Source organism: Schistocerca nitens, chromosome 7 (assembly GCF_023898315.1).
Source record: "Schistocerca nitens isolate TAMUIC-IGC-003100 chromosome 7, iqSchNite1.1, whole genome shotgun sequence".
Taxonomy (NCBI): Eukaryota; Metazoa; Arthropoda; class Insecta; order Orthoptera; family Acrididae; genus Schistocerca; species Schistocerca nitens.
Window position 1 is genome coordinate 370,988,440 of NC_064620.1, and position 21,030 is coordinate 371,009,469.

General features: G+C 43.5%; 1 pseudogene; it reads left to right on the forward strand.

Moving 5' to 3' along the window:
- Positions 1-16,428: 16,428 nt before the first annotated feature.
- On the forward strand, positions 16,429-16,546 carry LOC126195867 (5S ribosomal RNA; annotated as a pseudogene).
- The last annotated feature ends 4,484 nt before the right edge of the window (positions 16,547-21,030 follow it).

Genomic DNA, 21,030 nt, shown 5'->3' on the forward strand with positions numbered 1-21,030 from the left:
GTGTTTGTGTATGAGAAATCGGTTGGAAACTTTCCTCATGTCAGCACGTTCTAGGTGTAGCCACCGGCGCTAACCTTGTGTAAATGCTCTGAAAAGCTAATCATTTGCATATCACAGCATCTTCTTCCTGTCGGTTAAATTTCGCATCTTTAGTACGTGATATTCGTGGTGTAGCAATTTTAATGGCCTGTAGTGTACTGTCACCCAAGTGGCATATGCCGTCATCGGCTCAAAATCTACGTCGCCTTTCCAGATGTACAAAATTTTTTTGCGGCAGTGTACGTTTGCGGAATCCTGAGCTTTTTCGTTCTGCAGAAACGTTACATTGTGTAAACACAGAACATGGTCCAGAATTCTACAAGTATAGTAGTATTCTTCGAGTACCGTCGTCAGATATGAGCACTCGAGAACCGCAAATATTGTTCTCTTGGCCTGTGCCTAAAGTTCTGCTCCCAGCCTTCCGCCGCTCGCAAATTAGGTTCCTTCGCTGGGGCGGATATACGCGATATTACATTTGGAAGCCCCGCGCCGGCGCGGCGCTGACAAGCACGGCGGTAGAGGCCGCCGCAGGGACGGCGAATCAGAGTTGGGGGTATTTTTTCGAGGCAGCTCCGCAGAGAATGAAGCCGCCCGCCTGCTCCTGCTTCCCTCTGGTCGGCCACTGATCTGGCTTCTGGTGGCCCTGCCCAGTGGCGGGTCGTCGGCTCGTTCCTTTTTTTGGTCCCTGCCTGGAGGAAAATCCATTCTGCGAGCGCCCGACGGCCTTTGACGTCCTTTGACTGCACCGATGGCGGCGGCAGGGGGCGGACCTGTATCTACGATGCGGGCGGCCACAATTTTATTTCCCTGCTGCCCCGAGTAGAGTGGCAGTCTGACTGGTGGGCGACGACCAGGGAAAAGAAACAGCATTTCTGGCGGCAAATGTGCAGAAAACTGACACCTTCCCACAAATTTGATAAGAGGTGGGTAATTGTGCGGGGTTTCTGTGACAGGTGGCATGTGAACTGCGTACAGCAGGTTCCACCTCAGTATGTTGCAATGAGAACTGCGGAGAGAGTCGGCTTACCGGCTTATCGATTAATCCGATAATCGCCCCTCGATTCTCCCTGTCGAAATTTGCGAAATGCGAACAGTCATTTACTCACATCGAAAAAACACGTCGTTTTGTTCATCAAATTCAGTTTTATTCACTTGTAGGAGGGTCGTTCCGAAAGTAATGCCTCCTACTTTCTCCGGTGACTTTCGATGTCCCCGCCAGATGTTGGTGTAGTGCTAATGCTTAAACCTTCCTCTTTTATTTGCAGGTGGTTCCTGAACCGTGAATTTAATCTCAAAAAATTTACTCTTACAAATTTACTTTATTTACTAGCGATTCATCAAGAACATTAACACATTTAATCACGCTATGTGAGCGTGGAAGTAGTTGCCGGGGAGTAACTGATGAAATCAACATCAAATTACTTTTACCAAATGGGAATTTTATTCCTAAAAGAATTTTTTTTAAAAAAGAAACGATTTAAAATTATAATTAGATAGCACCCTCTAAATTACAATTTATTCAGAGGCAGAAAGAAACAAATTTTCGTCTGTATGAGCTTTCGGGCTGAAAACCTTGCCACTCCCTTTTGTCACGGCCACAGTTACGACCGCTCACAACAACCTCTGAAACACTACACTGGTGCAAATCTACAACACACCAGATTACCTTAAAGTAAAAGTTTTAACAATTCACACAAGCACACAAACTATGCACCCCATAGGAGGGATGGAAATGGTACAAAACACTAGAATTAAAAAATTAACTTTGCCACTGAAGGTGCAACTTGATTTTAACTGAAAGGGTACAGTACTGCCCGACATTGAAAATAGGTACAACATACTTCATTATTCTTGTCAGAACAACATATTTTTTGTAAAAATAACTCAATTTCAATTAATACAGCGAAGCCAGATACCAGTGTGGGAAAGAATAACAATTTATTTATTTAATTGATCACATGTGCAATCCCACAAAATAAATCCCTACAACCAATTTGGTGAGATCTGTGAAATGAATGAATGTATGGTCGTCTGCTAACGGCAGATAGTGAATGTGAATATATGATCATCTTTGAGACGATCCTTTGGCCACCTTTGGTGAAACCAAAGAGATGAAATTTACCGGAGCTTTGAACACCTGAAATGTGGCTGACCAATACGGTAGCAAGGTGCTCCCCTACTTCGGCAGAGGTGCGAGAGGACTTGAAGAATGGCCATGTTTCAGCACTCTGCCGCTGGATCTTGTGCTGTTAAGACCTGTCTTAGTTGTGCTCCGTAAAGACAAAAGAGTGGAGACATGGTATGCATGTGAAATACTTAAGAGTAGTTTGGAATAATAATTTCTCTATTTCAGGAACTTTTGTGGGGAGAATTAAATGTCAGGCAGGTAATATTAAGGGGATCATAGTAATCTTTGGAAGTGACCAACGGTCACAATGAAACCACGTGCAGCAAAAAGTTGAAATACTTCTGAGTGCTTACGTTAAGCTGAATTACTAGCGTGTGTACTGTAAGTTGGAAATATTTAAGAAATGGCGTGTGCAGGACTTGAAATTAGAGACGATTACTTCCACGTGGTGAGTACTGTGTGAGTCTCAATCTGTTTATGAGACAAAGGATAAAGAGAAGTACTCGTCCATGGTATCAGTTGAGGACTCGCGTGTGTGATGAATATGTTCTTAATATTACTTTGCGAGATATGTTTCCGTGTGACGCTTGATTCAAACTATAATACTCTGAGAGTGAAGCAAGGTGAGTCAGGCGTCTATCCAGCAACGCCACTTGGCTTGCATTGCATAGGAAGACGTGCAAATATCCTCCAGAGTTCGTAGTAGGAAAGAAAAGTTACGAAGTGGGGCAGTGTCGTGTGAAAGTGGGATGAATTTTAATTGAAGTGGGAAAGCTGAAGGTGATCTGATTATAACGCTGTGACTATTCCTTGTTTTGTATTGTATGTTGCCAGTGTGATGTATTTCATGAAATTTAAGTATGTGTGGTTGGCATGGGAGAGTAATAAGATAGTTTCAGAGGCAGTGGGTTATGCATGTTCCTTTTTATACCGCTCGGTCTCGAGGAAATTTTCGTAATGATGGGTGTGAGAGTCAAGGCGTGAGATATAGCAAAAGATCCACCATCGTATCCAGAAAGTGCACTGTAGCGTTAAATATTTGCGAGACCATAAGATAGAGAATCACCAATGTAAAGCCATGGTGGCCTTTCCCTTCGAATAGTATGTTGTCAAGATACCCAGAATTTATAATGTGTGCGCCATTCATATTCAGTGTGATGGCCACGTGTTGATCAAAGCCGTTAAATAAGAAAGAAAAAGTGGTCTTGCCAGTGCGTAGTAAAGAGCCAGAGTTGTGTAAATTACTAATAGTCAGATGTGCGTTTCCGTACCAGTTGCGTAATATTCAAACTTGTAACTTAATTGTGAGTACTAGAGTTCATGTTACTCGATAAATAAGAATGAGTCCACTCACTTGGCAGACCACTCATCTTGCAGGCCTGACTGCTTGATGCCACAGTATGAGCAAGGCATGTGGGTGCCTCTCATAACATCTAATAAAAGTCTTACGGTGGAAAGGTGGCAACTTTATATACTAAAATGGATTAGTGATCACAAGGTCGTTGTAGCTAGGCTCAATACCGTTTCTACGAAATCCACCAGAAACAAACGCAAAATAATTTTATTTAAAAAAGCGGATAAAGTGTCACTAGAAGCCTTCCTAAGAGACAATCTCCATTCCTTCCGAACTGACTATGCAAATGTAGACGAGATGTGGCTCAAATTCAAAGATATAGTAGCAACAGGAATTGAGAGATTCATACCTCATAAATTGGTAAGAGATGGAACTGATCCCCCGTGGTACACAAAACAGGTCCGAACGCTGTTGCAGAGGCAACGGAAAAAGCATGCGAAGTTCAGAAGAACGCGAAATCCCGAAGATTGGCTAAAATTTACAGACGCGCGAAACTTGGCACGGACTTCAATGCAAGTTGCATTTATTAGGTTCCACAACGAAACATTGTCTCGAAATTTGGTAGAAAATCCGAAGAAATTCTGGTCGTATGTAAAGTACACAAGCGGCAAGACGCAGTCAATACCTTCGCTGCGCAGTGCCGATGGTACTGTTACCGACGACTGTGCCGCTAAAGCGGAGTTATTGAACGCAGTTTTCCGAAATTCCTTCACCAGGGAAGATGAACGGAATATTCCAGAATTTGAAACACGAACAGCTGCTAGCTTGAGTTTCTTAGAAGTAGATACCTTAGGGGTTGCGAAGCAACTCAAATCGCTTGATACGTGCAAGTCTTCAGGTCCAGATTGTATACCGATTAGGTTCCTTTCAGATTACGCTGATACAATAGCTCCCTACTTACCACTCATATACAACCGCTCGCTCACCCATAGATCTGTACCTACAGATTGGAAAATTGCGCAGGTCGCACCAGTGTTTAAGAAGGGTAGTGGGAGTAATCCATCTAACTACAGACCTATATCATTGACGTCGGTTTGCAGTAGGGTTTTGGAGCATATACTTTATTCAAACATTATGAATCACCTCGAAGGGAACGATCTATTGATACATAATCAGCATGGTTTCAGAAAACATCGTTCTTGTGCAACGCAGCTAGCTCTTTATTCGCACGAAATAATGGCCGCTATCGACAGGGGATCTCAAGTTGATTCCGTATTTCTAGATTTCCGGAAAGCTTTTGACACCGTTCCTCACAAGTGACTTGTAATCGAGCTGCGGGCCTATGGGGTATCATCTCAGTTGTGCGACTGGATTCGTGATTTCCTGTCAGGAAGGTCGCAGTTCGTAGTAATAGACGGCAAATCATCGAGTAAAACTGAAGTGATATCAGGTGTTCCGCAGGGAAGCGTCCTGGGACCTCTACTGTTCCTGATCTATATAAATGACCTGGGTGACAATCTGAGCAGTTCTCTTAGGTTGTCGCAGATGATGCTGTAATTTACCGTCTAGTAAGGTCATCCGAAGACCAGTATCAGTTGCAAAGCGATTTAGAAAAGATTGCTGTATGGTGTGGCAGGTGGCAGTTGACGCTAAATAACGAAAAGTGTGAGGTGATCCACATGAGTTCCAAGAGAAATCCGTTGGAATTCGATTACTCGATAAATAGTACAATTCTCAAGGCTGTCAATTCAACTAAGTAGCTGGGTGTAAAAATAACGGACAACTTCAGTTGGAAAGACCACATAGATAATATTGTGGGGAAGGCGAGCCAAACGTTGCGTTTCATTGGCTGGACACTTAGAAGATGCAACAAGCTCACTAAAGAGACAGCTTACACTACACTCGTTCGTCCTCTATTAGAATATTGCTGCGCGGTGTGGGACCCTTACCAGTTGGGATTGGCGGAGGACATCGGAAGGGTGCAAAAAAGGGCAGCTCGTTTTGTATTATCACGTAGCAGGGGAGAGAGTATGGTAGATATGATACGCGAATTGGGATGGAAGTCATTACAGCAAAGACGTTGTTCGTAGCGGCGAGATCTATTTACGAAATTTCAGTCACCAACTTTCTCTTCCGAATGCGAAAATATTTTGTTGAGCCCAACCTACATAGGTAGGAACGATCATCAAAATAAAATAAGAGAAATCAGAGCTCGAACAGAAAGGTTTAGGTGTTCGTTTTTCCCGCGCTGTTTGGGAGTGGAATGGTAAGAGATAGTATGATTGTGGTGCGACGAACCCTCTGCCAAGCACCTAAATGTGAATTGCAGAGTAGTCATGTAGATGTAGAATGACCATTTAAATAAAATCCCATGAAATACAATCTTATATAAAATTATACAACGTTGGCCAAATAAATCAAGATTCTCTACAGTACACTGATACCGCCTCTCAAGGTCATAGGCAAGATCAAAACATATTTCAGGTATTGGGCCGTTACACTCCAAGCAATAATTCGTTTACACACCAAATCCGACAAATATGACAAGCAGTTCCGAACGACAGACAGACACTAACTGCCTAACAAAACAAGTAAAATTTAACAAGGGTAAATCACACAACATGTCACCAATCACTTAACTTCTAATAAACTGCGATTTCTCGAGAAGACCTGGCGCAGCACCCCCAAATCGCTCTCCCGAATCGTCCGCTGCCAGCCGCTTCAACGGACGCAGGAAGGCGTGCCGATCTCCCGTCTTTCCTGGTGCGCACCAACCGACCGACTGCCCGCTGCTCCGTCCGCGACTGCTGCTCCGTCGCGACTGCACTGCTGGTGCGTCTCCAACTCACTTCAAGACACACGACGGCGGAAATACTGGCTCGGACCCAACCATGCAGAGGAAACACGCCCACTTGCAAAACGACATCCCTGCACCAGGAAAGGACCGAGCCAAGCTCCACAAGATGATAACTGAAGGGACCCAGAAGCGCTCGGAGAACCAGTTACACCACGACCACGCAGCTCGCACCGGCCAGACCGATGTCGTGGGTTGACTCCTGTTGCTCTCGTGTCGACCGCGAAGCCACTACCCCTGGCTATACGGCGCGGCCCGTTGGACTCACGTAGCGACCTCGCATGCACCGACGCTCAAGACGGACAAGTCATCTTGTGTCTCAGTGCGCGACCGACCAACCGATCGATCCAACCGCCAATGACCGTTGCCTGAGCAACTCGAGCACACTGGCGGCCTAACGCGCAGACTCAGATGCAGGGCGACCACTCGAGTTCTCTCACTGCGCCACAAATTCGGACGAGAGCAAGCTGGGGACGAGATACTGACCCCAAACTGACTCCAGACTCAACCCGACTGACTGACAGACTGACCAACTGACTGGTTTTTTTTTTTTTTCTTTATTGAATTTCAATTCCCCCCGAAGGGGGCGGGCTGGCAGCAGCTTACTACGCCGCTCTTCAGCCTACAGAAGTTGTGTTAAAAAGATGAGGATAAGAAAAAAATAACAGTTGGCGACAAAATCGGTGATTTAAAAGTAAAATGGCAGAAAATTCTAGAACTTAAAACATAAAACACAGGGTTGATGATACTAAGAAAATACACAAGAAGCAGAAAAATAACAGACAGACAGTTAAAAAACACGGCGACAGTCTGGTTTCTGTTCGCAAAATATAAAATGCACACCCAGCGACAGCATGATTTCTGTTCGCATCACTGTGGAAGGACGCACAACACTGAACACTCACTTAAACACGGCACTAAAAAGTGAGCACAAACATGACATACCACAGCCGAGAGCAGGTGGGGGGGAAACAGGACAGATGACGGAGAAATAAAAAAGGGGGGGAAGGAGAGGAAAAGGGGAAGGGTGGGAGGGGGGAAAGAAGCCAGTGGAGAATGAGGACCCATAAGAGGGGTGGGGGGCGCTGAGCAGACGGGCCAGGGAGTGGGGAAGGCAGAGGAGGGGAATGCAAAAGGACTCGGGGGGGGGGGGGGGGGAGAAGGGACCTAGGGGGAGGATGGGCGGGGAGAAAACACAGGAGGGAAGGGGAAACTGACTGGCTCATAGCGGCCCTTAAATGCTCTTGAACAGGCAACCTTTCCCCTTTCCCACCAGAGGGAGATACCAAAGTTGCGATTGCCACAGCGGCGCCACCGCCAGAAACGGAGGGCGACTGCTTCACACTACGCGCTGCGGCGCGCTCTTCAAAACAGCAATTTTTACCACGGCTCAGTTCCGTTGTTCTGCGGCGGTTGGCGGCAGCAGAGGAGTGTTCCAAAATGGTGTCTGATATGTACCCGCGTATAAAACGGCGATGTGTGGTTGTATTTATCACTGCTGAAGAAATTGCGCCGATTGAAATCCATCGACGCTTGCAAAAGGTGTATGAAGATACAACAAATGTGAGCAATGTGAAGAGATCGGTAGATGTGAACAATGCGAAGAGACTACATGGAATGATTCGACGCCTCTACGGGGAGGAAATGTCAACTAGGGTACGACGACTGGAGAACCTACGCAAGAAGAAAGGTCAACAACTTTGCTCACTCACGTTTCTGCTACGCTGTCGTGATACCGGTATAGTTCCCAAGTTTTTAAAAGTTAGAAGAATGTTTCATTCGGCACAAGCTAACCGTATTTACTCTCGTATGGAACTGGCATTACTACGTGAGCGGATACATCAGACACGACGAGGACTGGCGGTATGTGATGGTCAACTGCTAAATCTTCATTTACTTTTTAGTAATACTATGCAGTTTTGTCATTGGAACAAAGTGGACAGTTTAACATTTAGATCTATGGAGATTAGTGCAGAAGTGTCTTCCAATAGGCAGAAGGAGAAGTTTGATCGTCTACAAGAGGGTCGACAGGAAACACCGATTCCAAACAATTCCCAAACGGTTATTAATTTATCAGAAAAAGAATTGTCTAAGGAAGAACTTTCTGTTCTGTCTAAAGGAGGGAATTTTGCAATAACTCCATCCAAGATTCCTATGGAGGACATTATTGCTAATTTAGAGGCAGGAATTCGTCAGTTACCATCATATTCTGCTGACGAAATTAGAATGGAAACCTCCAGGATATTACGCAAAGCTAAGCCACCCAGTAGCAATCTGTCTCAAGGGGAAAGGAAGGCATTGCGAGAGATCAATGCAGACAAGAATGTTATTATAGTTGCCGCTGACAAGGGAAATGTTACTGTTTTAATGAATACTGAGGATTATCACAAGAAGATCAGTGATCTCCTGGAACCCAGCACATACAAGAAGTTGAAAAAGGATCCCACAACGAATGTGCTGAATGCCACCAATCGTCTGATAAAACAGTCTTCCATTCCTACAGAAGTCAAAAAGTATCTTTGTAAAACGGAGGCTTATCCTCCGAGATTATATGGATTACCAAAGATACATAAGCCTGATGTTCCTTTGAGACCAATAGTCAGCGCAATTGGAGCTCCTACCCAAGAACTAGCCAGACACCTTGCCTCTTTGTTACAACCTTACATAGGCAAAACTGAAAGTCATATTAAAAGCTCTCTACATTTCATTGAGAAATTGAGGGAAATTACTGTCGGTCCTAATGACATCCTTGTCAGTTCTGATATAGTGTCTTTGTTCACGATGGTTCCAGTTGATGAAGCTCTCTCCCATATAGCCGATATGTTCCCTACTGATGTAGTAGCCTTGTTCCAACACTGTCTATCCTCGACCTATGTTCAGTACAATGGCGAATTTTATGAACAGATCGATGGGGTAGCCATGGGAAGCCCCCTAAGTCCCGCAATTGCGAATTTATTCATGGAATATTTTGAACATCAAGCACTGCAGTCGGCCAAAAAAAGCCCCTCGAAGTGGTATCGGTATGTGGATGATACCTTTGTAATATGGAATCATGAGGAAGAAGACTTGAATGATTTCCTGGTACACTTAAATAGCATCAACCCAAAGATTAAATTTACTATGGAGAAGGAGAAGAACGGACAACTTAACTTCTTGGATGTATCAGTTATCAAACGGGCGGATGGGGCCTTAGGCCATAAGGTCTACAGGAAAGGTACACATACTGATCGCTACCTCCATAAGAACTCAAACCACCACCCTAGGCAAAAGAGGGGGGTCATAAAAACATTAGTGGATAGGGCCAATAATATTTGTGAACCAGGCTACTTACAAGAAGAACTAAATCATTTACGAATGGCCTTTGCAAAAAATGGTTATACGAAAAGCGAGATTAACCGAGCACTTCACCCAAATAGAAAAATGCCTAAAAATAGGAGAGAGCAACAACCATCAGCTGGAAAAGTATTTCTTCCGTTCATCCATAATATCACGGATCGCATAGGGAAAGTACTAGCCAAGTTTCACGTAGAGACCATTTTCAGGCCTACTAAGAAAATTAGTGAATGCCTAAGATCAACAAAAGATGCTCGTCACCCCCTAGCCACCCCAGGGGTATATAAAATTCCGTGCAGTTGTGGCAGGGTTTACATAGGAACTACAAAAAGAAGCATCAATACACGGTTGACGGAGCACAAAAGAAACTGTCGCTTGGGACATATCGACAAATCGGCAGTAGCGGAACATGTTTTTAAGGATGGAGATCACGAAATAAAATTTGGTGAAACAAGCGTGCTAGCGAGGACGTCGCATTATTATACACGTATGTATAGAGAGGCAATTGAAATCCACAAACATCAATACAATTTTAATCGTAAAGAAGAAGGATTAAAATTGGATAAGATATGGCGGTCGACGTTGCATCAAGCACGTGACAATCGATTGCCTGCAATCGAGAGAACAGACGATAGCCAGAGATAGCTGCACATCGACGCCACGTGACGTGCGGTGGCGCCCTCTACGATATCCATATAAGCGGCGGCCCCAGCTCCTAGCAGCCAGTCGTTGACTCACCTCCGAAGATGTTCTCCGTAGTTGAGAACGAAACGTCAGGGAGAAGAAGTTTTACAGATCGACCACGGCAACTTAGCCCGGAAGTGTTTATTGATGAATGCGAAGAGACTGTTACGTCCGCAGCTCGTGGTCGTGCGGTAGCGTTCTCGCTTCCCACGCCCGGGTTCCCGGGTTCGATTCCCGGCGGGGTCAGGGATTTTCTCTGCCTCGTGATGACTGGGTGTTGTGTGATGTCCTTAGGTTAGTTAGGTTTAAGTAGTTCTAAGTTCTAGGGGACTGATGACCATAGATGTTAAGTCCCATAGTGCTCAGAGCCTTCTAGACTGTTACGGTATTTACAAGCTTGCCCGGTCGACCTGGCCCAGCGTCACCTATCGCAATGAAGAGCGTCTTGATGAATTCATCCGTGCTGATCGGTGGATAACGACCAGACAATTGTGTGCAAAGTTGATTTTCCGCTGTAGTGCCTTGGAAACAAAGTGGGAACATCTTGGTTATCGCGAAATCTGTGCGAGATACGTCCCGAGGATGCATACAGAAGAACAAAAAACTCATCGAATGGAAATTTGTCGTGATCCTCTGGACCAAACAAAGCTGAAGGTGACAGTTTTCGATCGCTACGACCCGGAATCCGAAAGACAGTTCTTGGAATGGCAACATGCGAATTCTCCGTCAAAGAGGACATTCGAGACACAACCGTCTGCAGGCATAGTGATGTGCACAGTCTTCTGGGATATCCAGGGTGTGGTTCTTTTGGATGTCCTGGAGTCTGGAGAAATTGTCAATTCACAAGCCACAAGACGACACTGACTAAACTGAAAGCCTGAATTTCCAGGGTAAGTCCAGAAAAGAAGACCAACTTTCACCTGCAACATGTTAACATCGGGACACACACCAGTTATGCGACCACGTAGCTCATTGCGAAATTCGGCTGGACTGTATTACAACATCCAAGGTACAGTCCTGATTTAGCGCCTTCAGACTTCCATCTCTTTGGGCCTCTGAAACATGGGCGAGCTAGCGAACATTTTCAAGACTCAGTTGCTGTCGTCAAATCTGTAAGGAAGTGGGTAGCCTTAGCTGGTCCCGATTTTTACAAGCGCGGCGTGCAGCCTCTGGTTCATCGTTGGCAAAAGTGCATAACGAATAATGGTGACTACGTGGAAAAATAAGTCTGTAGCTGAAATATTACTCTATTTAGCTGTGATGTTGTGATTTTTGTGTTTCCTGTAGTTTCCATGGATAAAAATAGAAGGCATTCATTCGGAACGACCCTCATATTTACTCACAACTCATGTAGGTGTTTCACATTCCCACTTCATCAAGTCCTGTATGTGGTATCACCACCCACCGATACCACAAAGGACGCAGTCAATTCAGCTACAGAAGCTGGCAAAGAAGAGTTCTGCAGCGGCCGTTAGAGAAAGACACAACGGCTAGAGCCTCCCAATCGCTGGTCGCGGAAGTACCACGTCACTATAGAAAACGCCACCGCAGAACCACAAGCGAGATGCATAAGAGGCCTGCAATCACGTTCCAAGAGAGCGGGAGCACAATTGTCGTGTGGACGGCGGTTAAGTGAAAGTACAAACCTAATAATAACACTGATATCTACGCTGGTGTCCGAAATTAAAGCAAGAAACGGAAATTTTGCAAGTTATTTTGCCACGAAACTGTATAAACAGGTGATAGTTAAGTAGAAACAATGTAAAGAATACAGAACGTAATCAAATGCTACCTGCTTAACGGCAAACTAAAATGTTCGTTTATTTTCCACCTTAACGGATTTGCACACACTTTCTGATACCTGGTTAATGTGCTCAGTATGGGGTGTGATCACCTCTGGCACCAATACAGGCCTGGCAACGACGGGACAAGCTGTGGATGATGCCATCAATCTCATGTCGAGGCAATAACGCCCATTCTTTCTGCAGAGCTGCTCAGAAGTCTTGGACAGTGGTAGGTGGATGCTGACGTAATGCAGCCTGTTTCCCTAGTGCATCCCGCACATGCTCTATGGGATTCAAATCGGGAGAACGAGATGCAGGCAATATCTTCCGTTTCCAAAAACACATCAACCACCCGTGTTCTGTCGAGCATTATCGTCCGTCAATACGAAGTCTGGGCCCATAGCACCTTGCAACAACCGCACATGAGATCCCAAAATCTTCTCACGGGAGCCAACAGCAGTTGAATCTTGCTGATTCATCCGTACAGTTTCATGAAGAGGTGTTCGAGTGGTCAACGTTATGGATCCGTCTCAATATCGGTCTGTTTCTATAATGTTTTGGTCTCGAAATCGTGTTCCATGTACCCTCCAGATGCGATTTCATCGAGAATCACTCTCCAGACCAAAACTGGTCTGATGTGTGAAAAAACATTGGCCCACCATTCGACTGTCCAGATAGCATGCTGACGGCTCCACTCTGGACACTCCCTCATGTGAAGACACGCCAGAGGTAAACAGTAAGCAGGACTCCAACAATAAAGGCTACTCTGCTAATGCTTCTGTACTCTGTTTGCCTCGATACAACTCGTCCAGGGAATGCTGCGAGGTCACTTGCCAACTGCAGTGCAGTACTAAGGCGGTAGCGTCGTGCCCTTACAGCCAAATGATGGTCTTCCCTTTCTGATGTCACATTTGGTGGGCCCTGTCCTGGTCTCCGGAATACAGTTTCGGTATCTATAAACTGTCGTCTCATCCGAGAAGCAACGGAACGATTCACATTCAGCCATCGGGCCACATCAGTTTGCGACTGTCCTGCTTCCATTCTTCCTATGGCCCTCCACAGCAGAGAGTCAGTGGGAGCCTTCTCTGTGCCCTACTGCACCATCTGTGACTCTGTACACAGTGATTGTGGATGTGGGACTACCTTGCATACACTACCCTGCTTGATAGGTTCCATAATGTCATTGTTGGCGTGATTGTCCATTGATCGGAATGCCATCTTCCGAGCAGAACACGGACGAAACGACAAATATTGACAGTTTGTATGATTGTATCGTGAATTAGACACAGGACGGGGAAATAACAGCTTGTTGCTTCAATTCTGGACACCAGTGTGCATCTAACTAATAACATCTAAATAAATTACAGTAATTTATATTATGAAAGTAACTTATAATAACTTATAACTCAACTACTTATGTAGGTGTTTCATATTTTTCCTCTATTTACAGTGTCATAGAACTAACCGTAGATTTCATGGACAAAGAAAGATCGCATAGATGTTTGTGACGTAAGAATTTAAATTTAAACTTCACAGGGAATTGAAGTATGCTACGCTGAGATGTGCGTATATTATGAAAACTTGAAACTCCTACTTGAAGTTGTCGAATGCCTATAAAGTTATGGCCAGAAATGCCAATCCTAACGAAGAAAAACCAACAAGCAAAAAAATGGTTCAAATGGCTCTGAGAACTATGGGACTTAACATCTGAGGTCATCAGTGTCCTAGGCTTAGAACTACTTAAACCTAACTAACCTAAGGACATCACACAAATCAATGCCCGAGGCAGGATTCGAACCTGCGATCGTAGCAGCTGCGCGGTTCCGGACTGAAGCGCCTAGAACCGCTCAGTCACAGCGGCCGGCAAAAACCAACAAGTGTAGTGGGACGCGAAATTGAAGCGTCACCCATCCACCAGTGTCAGCCCAGTTTGCAGGTGAATATAAGTTTAATTTAGTTTTGTTTATGTACTTTTGTAATATTTGTAATGGTTGTGAATTGTCTAAAGTTTTTGTATTTATTTTTTATGTTTCATGTACGGAGAGGGCGGCGCAATGAACGGAGACAGCATCTTCGCTGCCGGGACCACAGAGAAAATTGCTGGCCACTATACGTCGCGGGACGACAGCCAAAGAGCAACAGAAGATCCTGAAACCGAGTTGTTGCGTCGTGCTTCTAAAAATAAAATAATTGAGAATTTGTAATGTTTTGTACAACAGTGATATCATAGGAAGTTTAATCTTATTGAAAATGTTAGTTTTGTCTCGTCAAGGCTCAGGTTCACGTCTGTATGTAAGAAGATAATAAACTAGTGGATGCTACTAAAGTTGAAATACGTGTTCCGAGGATTTATTTATGAAGAATTATGTGAATGAATTAATAATATATTTGACAAGATTATTGAATTTTGACAGCATTCATCGCGACTTTGACTCTCAAAAAGTTTATTCAATGTGGTTCTAATATCGATTAAATCAGATAACGTGTATCAATATAATTTCTGAGGAGAAACAAACGACATCTAAAATTGAAAAAGTTTACGAAAACCAATTGGCCCGAGTGACGTAATTCTGCGCATACGACTCAAATGATGTTTTACAGTTTCGTTCAAGAACCATTCTGAGACAAATTTTAAAAAAGATTTTAAATAATTTTGAAGTGGGTTGTAACTGACGTAGGTGACGAAGTCTACACATGGTCGTATGTCGAAAGAAAATCATTTATAAGAAACTTACGTCGTTACACTACACAAGCCAGGAGTTGAACCGACAAAAGTTGAGCAGCTCACTGAGCAGAAAAGCAGTCGCAGATATTTTGTGCAAGCGAGTAAGTTGATACGTCAGGAGCAGAAGAAGAATGGTGATATGGAACTCTCCCACAATAAGACGAAAGCCACATTCGGCACAACATACATCGCGAATAATCTGCAATCCACCCAAAATTACTCCGTAGCAAACAAGAAACGCACGAAAATATTAAGCTCCTCAACCTCAAGACGAGTCGTGACGAACAGTCTTTGATGACGAACGACGAGGTGAACAACGTCATTACACACCGCTGGTGGCTGGGTGTGGAAAGTGGGGGGGGGGGGGAGCATGTCGTGGAACAGAACCGATATATAGCCAATATATTTCTCCGAAAATGTAGTAGAAAAATATGTAGTTTTACATGATAAGTCGCAATAAGCGATGTCGTACTAAGCGACTTTTTAAATATGGTGTTAACATAGGATTTAGACAGGACCATTAGATTTCGCTGTTATTGACAGTATGTCATTAAAAGCGATGTCGCTGTACTCGGTGTAGATTGTACATTAATTTTCCTACAAGAAGTCCTGTTCATTTTTTCTCTAATAGTTTGCTCGTAGTGAGCGAGAGAACATGAATACCTCGCGCTTAGCTTACTTGTGCTGTTAATAACTCATCGTAAGATCCCATGAGGCTACATAAAACGTATTCACTACTACTTAATTCCACGGGCAAGTATTTTTATTTTTGATGTTTCTAAGACTTTCTATATTCAAGTGCTCGATAAACAAATTACTTTGGAATGTTTGTACAGAAGTAAAGTAAATTAGGAACAGCTCGGTGTGAAGCACCTTAATCTTTTACTTTCAGATAAGTGTGGAATGCCTTTTCACGTGAATAATAATTTGAACTTACGTAGATTCGCGTGGAGAAACACTTTTTGCGTGGTACATTTATTATTAATTCAAAGATGAGCTCTTTCATAACGGTCAAAATCTCGTCACTTGAACAAAAGAAGTCGCGAAGCGGCAACCACAAGAACCTGTTTTGATATCGATACCACTCTTTACAAAATGACTGAAACCAACTTGACTTTAGTCTGTTTATTCAAGAGATTAATTTTAACCCATCTCCTTTTCGCTTCAAGCCATGTAGTATTGGAGCAATTTTTTAAAAATCTGCCATTTTGCCAACAATACTAATTCGAACTCGCCAGTGCTGCACGTAATTAATTTCTGAAAAAAAATCTAATTCTACTGAAATAAAATATGTGGTTATCAACAACAGCATGTATTTATCAGAAATACATTATAGGAGATATACGTCTCCACCCAAGTTCTTCTCCTAGGAAGATTCGAACCCGAGTAAAAAATTAAAGAAAATATATTTCTGTTGTTTTCATTGTTCTCAGTATCTTTACTACAAAAGATAGATTATCATTAAACATGGATACTGCTTTTCATATACAAGATTAGTTCCATAGTGCTCAGAGCCATTTGAACCATTTTTTTCATATACATCACAGAGAGATAATTAATATTTTTATGTTCTCTTCTGTACTCAAGGGCAACGGCCTTGCCGCAGTGGATACACCGGTTCCCGTGAGATCACCGAAGTTAAGCGCTGTCGGGCGTGGTCGGCACTTGGATGGGTGACCATCCAGGCCGCCATGCGCTGTTGCCATTTTTCGGGGTGCACTCAGCCTCGTGATGCCAATTGAGGAGCTACTCGACCGAATAGTAGCGACTTCGGTCAAGAATACCATGATAACGACCGGGAGAGCGGTGTGCTGACCCCACGCCCCTCCTATCCGCATCCTCCACTGAGGACGACACGGCGCTCGGATGGTACCGGTAGGCCACTCGTGGCCTGAAGACGGAGAGTGCTTTTGTACTCAGAATAGAGGTTCGTTTTATTATGTAAACATTTCATGTTGACCATAAAGAAATGTTTCTCGTTCCCAGAGGACCACTACAAGCTGACGTGGGTTGCATAAAGCCCGTAGGTAGCGGCACCCGTATTGCTTCTCGTACGTATATGTCTCAAAAAGACCTGAAGGTAAAATTAGGGAGATGCGAGCTCACATAGAGGCTTAGCAACAATAGTTATTTCAGAGTACCGATCGTCTCTCGAACAAAAAAGGGGCAGCAAGGGTCGTACACAAAGGACCCTTCGCGAAACACTGTGACGTAGCTTTTGGAGTACTGATCTAGACATAGATACAGATGAATAGCAGTCAGCAGTAGTCGACGGGCTAGTGCTGATATGTCAAAAAGTGATTTGTGAACTGCCGACAGCCCTCTCTTAATTAGGTGAATTCCGGACAGGAGTTAATTAGGGACACGTGAACTGAGGGCAGAGGATTGTTCAGCCAATTAGGGTTACCCGGAAGACTCCATAACGAGATTGGCTGATTGGCTCCCATATTCGCCACCGAAATTAAAACTAAGACATCAGTGAACAAACACATCACTGATAAATACAAAATTGTCAAAAATAAGTCGTCCGGTTTCTTCTTTTACAGTTCTCGGGGCAAAAATTGGAAGCCAAAGCTTTTAACAAAACCGAACCGATCATTGACCCCTTTCCTCAGTTCTTTCACCTGCTCCCGTAAGAATACTTCCTGGTCAACAGTTCTTTTCTCCCCGCTTGGCACTGTTCGCACCCTTGATTCCCACGTGTGTATCTTCACGCATCTCAAGCACAATCTCCGCAAGACGGTAGCCGGAAGCATAAAGGATAAAATGAACCGTTCAGTTTAGAATGAAAAACTTCACAACTGATGTTGGTATGGTTGCAGGCGGGCGTGTGTTCGGCCAGATAGCGGAAACTAGGGTTCGGGGGACAAATACGTGTTGAAAACGTAGTCAGTAAATTTTACTATTCGATGGTTGTGTTATCTTAGTTATAAGCAAGACAGTATAATATATTAAATGTTACTGTATTGAATTTCAAAGTTAAAATACACTAAACAACACTGTCGTTGCTGTTATTGCAGAAAACTAGGAAATTACGTTCCAGCTGTGTTATTTTTTCGACATACAGGAGTGCAATTACGGTGCGTACGTTACTGATGTTTTGTGGTTGTGTATTACATGCTTTCAATGTGTTAGCTACAGTACACTACATTTGTGTAATATTTTAAAAAGAAACGTAGGAGAAAGTGGTGGCCTTTGTGTAATTTACGTATAGATTACTGTCTTTTCTTTTTGGTACTGTTGATCAATTTATGTAATACAGTAACTGGAACGAAGTTGTGCCATACATTACTGCTATACTACCGCATATTCCATTCATTATCCAAGGTCATTGTTATTACTTCTTTCTTCACTTATTACAAGTTTTTACATTTTGTTCGCAGTTTAATGCTGTACGTAAACATGAAAAAATTTCCTCCTGAGTCCCTCTCCACAAATACGGTATTGTAAAGACTGTAGGAGTAGTGCAGTTCTGTTACTTTTTGAAGTGTTAACTCCACGGCAGCCAAAACATACAGGTACGAATTTTTTGTCGTACAAAGCAAAAACCCGGCCCGCGCGACAATCGGTTATAACGACCATAATCCGTTCGACGTCTTTCTAACTGATTTCGACCGTAGTTAAATTTTTGTACTGGGATACATTCTGCTGGAGGCCAAAGTTTTCGAAACTTCCTGGCAGATTAAAACTGTGTGCCGGACCGAGACTCGAACTCGGGACCTTTGCCTTTCGCGGGCAAGTGCTCTACCAGCAGGAGAGCTTCTGTAAAGTTTGGAAGGTAGGAGACGAGGTACTGGCGGAAGTAAAGCTGTGGGGACGGGGCGTGAGTCGTGCTTGGGTAGCTTAGTTGGTAGAGCACTTGCCCGCGAAAGGCAACGGTCCCGAGTTCGAGTCTCGGTCCGGCACACAGTTTTAATCTGCTAGGAAGTTTCATATCAGCTCACACTCCGCTGCAGAGTGAAAATCTCATTCTCAAAGTTTTCGAGTTATTCAAGAAAAACGCGTTTGACTGTCACTCTTGTACTTTTCCTTGAATAATTTGAAAACTGCGGCCTCTAGCGAAAACGTGTCACAGTAAAAATTTAACTACATTAAATTTCCTAAAAAAATGTCCTGTTCAAAGAGAGTGAGAGAATATTAAAATATTGCTCGTGGTATATGGAGGCATTGCAGATTGCATAAACCCATCGGTAGGGACAGCTGAAATACGCTGTATTGCTTCCCCTAGAAATATTCTCGAGAAGACGATGAAGATAAAATTAGAGAGGTTCGTGCTTATATGGAGGACTAGCAACGATACTGTTTGATGTACGAGGAAAATGCGCTCTCCGAATTTTAACAGTAAATTACATGGCATTGCCAAATGGCTCTCTGTGATGATTTCTCATTTACAAGGGGACCGTAACTACTCATTATCAATGATTTCGTCCAGATTCATGGTACATAGTGCACTATGGAGCTCGACATAACCAAGTGATGAGAAAAAAATAGCAGTTATCGATAGGATCGGGCGAGACGTGGGTTATTTACTGTATATTAACATAGATTTCAGGCAGCGGTAGACGCAGCCGAAAGAGTACAGAGAGGTAATCCAAGGGTTGTGGGGTCGAGTTCTTTTGTGGCAACAATGTTTATTTATTTTCAGTTTTTATCTTACTTATGTTGCAATCAATCCGAGATAATGCTCAATATATTGTTTTTTATTAATTTTTGTATAACACATGAAAAAGAAAGGGAAAGAAAAATCTGAGATTTGAAATAAATTTGCAGGAAAGGATTGTAAGGCATACGTGAGAACTTTGTATATGAAATTAGATTCTTTTATTATTTTACTGTTGATGATTTACATAAATAAACATGTAAAGAACCGCGCTGCTCTTCTCTGGATATTTTTTATTCCCTCTATCTTGTCTGATATGGACCCAAGACTGACAAGCAATAATGAAGTACTTATCGAACGACGGTTTTTTAAGCTACTGGCTTTCTCGGTGGACTAGACTTCCTGAGGATTCTTCCACTGAATGTTAGTCCGACATCTGCCTTCAATTAATTTTATGTGGCCATTCCATTTTAAATTTTACAGTACACATATTTCTAGATATTTTAAGGATGTGACTGCTTTTAGCACCTGAGCGACAATATAAACAAATTATAAAGTCCCTTTCCACAAATGTTGCACAGTACAGTACATATGTTTATGCTGAGGATGAACCGATTATCCCTGAAGCAAAATTCGATCCTCTGCAAGTCTTCATTGATTACGCTACAATTTTCTAGCGTTGCGAATTCCACGTTTAGATAATGTTACTATACGCGTAGTAGTGAACAGAAAATAATCAGTTCGCTAATAACGGTTCTGACAAAGCGTGCTAAAATGTTTCCTCAAGGGACGGGAAACGTAGTTGGAGTAGGAGCTGGTGACGTCTGACGTCTGGCATGTCAGCCGTTTCTTCTTAAGGAGTGGAAAGTGGCCTGTGAAATGCGGTATTACTCACATGGCGCAAGCAAAACTTAACAGCTGCCATAAAGCATCGAGTTAAACTCGTCATTGATGTTTTCTATTGTACAGTATTGAGCCCTCACGGCTTATTGTTTGTCATCTTCTATTACAGCACTGCTGCCTCGTTTTCTTATTCCATTTACTGGCGTCACTAAGTTCCTGCCTTAAATTCCCATACTTGGTCCTTTCACCGTTTCCGGGCCTGGGCAGTTGGTCGGAGCAGCGAGGAAATCTCCGCGGTGCGTGGTTTCGCCAGGCCCACTGGTGGCCTCTATGCGGTGTCGGAGTGTGTGGTGCTGTTCCCATTGCTATGAGGTTCGTGACTCACCGAACCTTGACATGAAAGTTGAGTTTTGACATAATGTACCAGCAAATAATGACTGTTCACATTGCGTCGTTTGGAGTTCGTTGTCGGCTGTTGCGATATTCCCACAAACGACAACGTGTGTTTTCAAGTTGGCAAATTTTAGCCACCCTCCGGTGGAGTTTAACTGTACTTGGTTATCTGAATTGAAGTGCACCAGCGGAATCTTCTGCCTTGTGGCCATTAACGTTCCAGTTACCTCCCCTGGCCATTGATGTAAATTCAGGCAGTGTATTTTCCTCGTCATGTTGTAGCTGTTCAGCATGGTGTGTAGTTTGACAGCTCACTGTATAATTGGTTATGGGCGCCAAGACCTTCCACATTG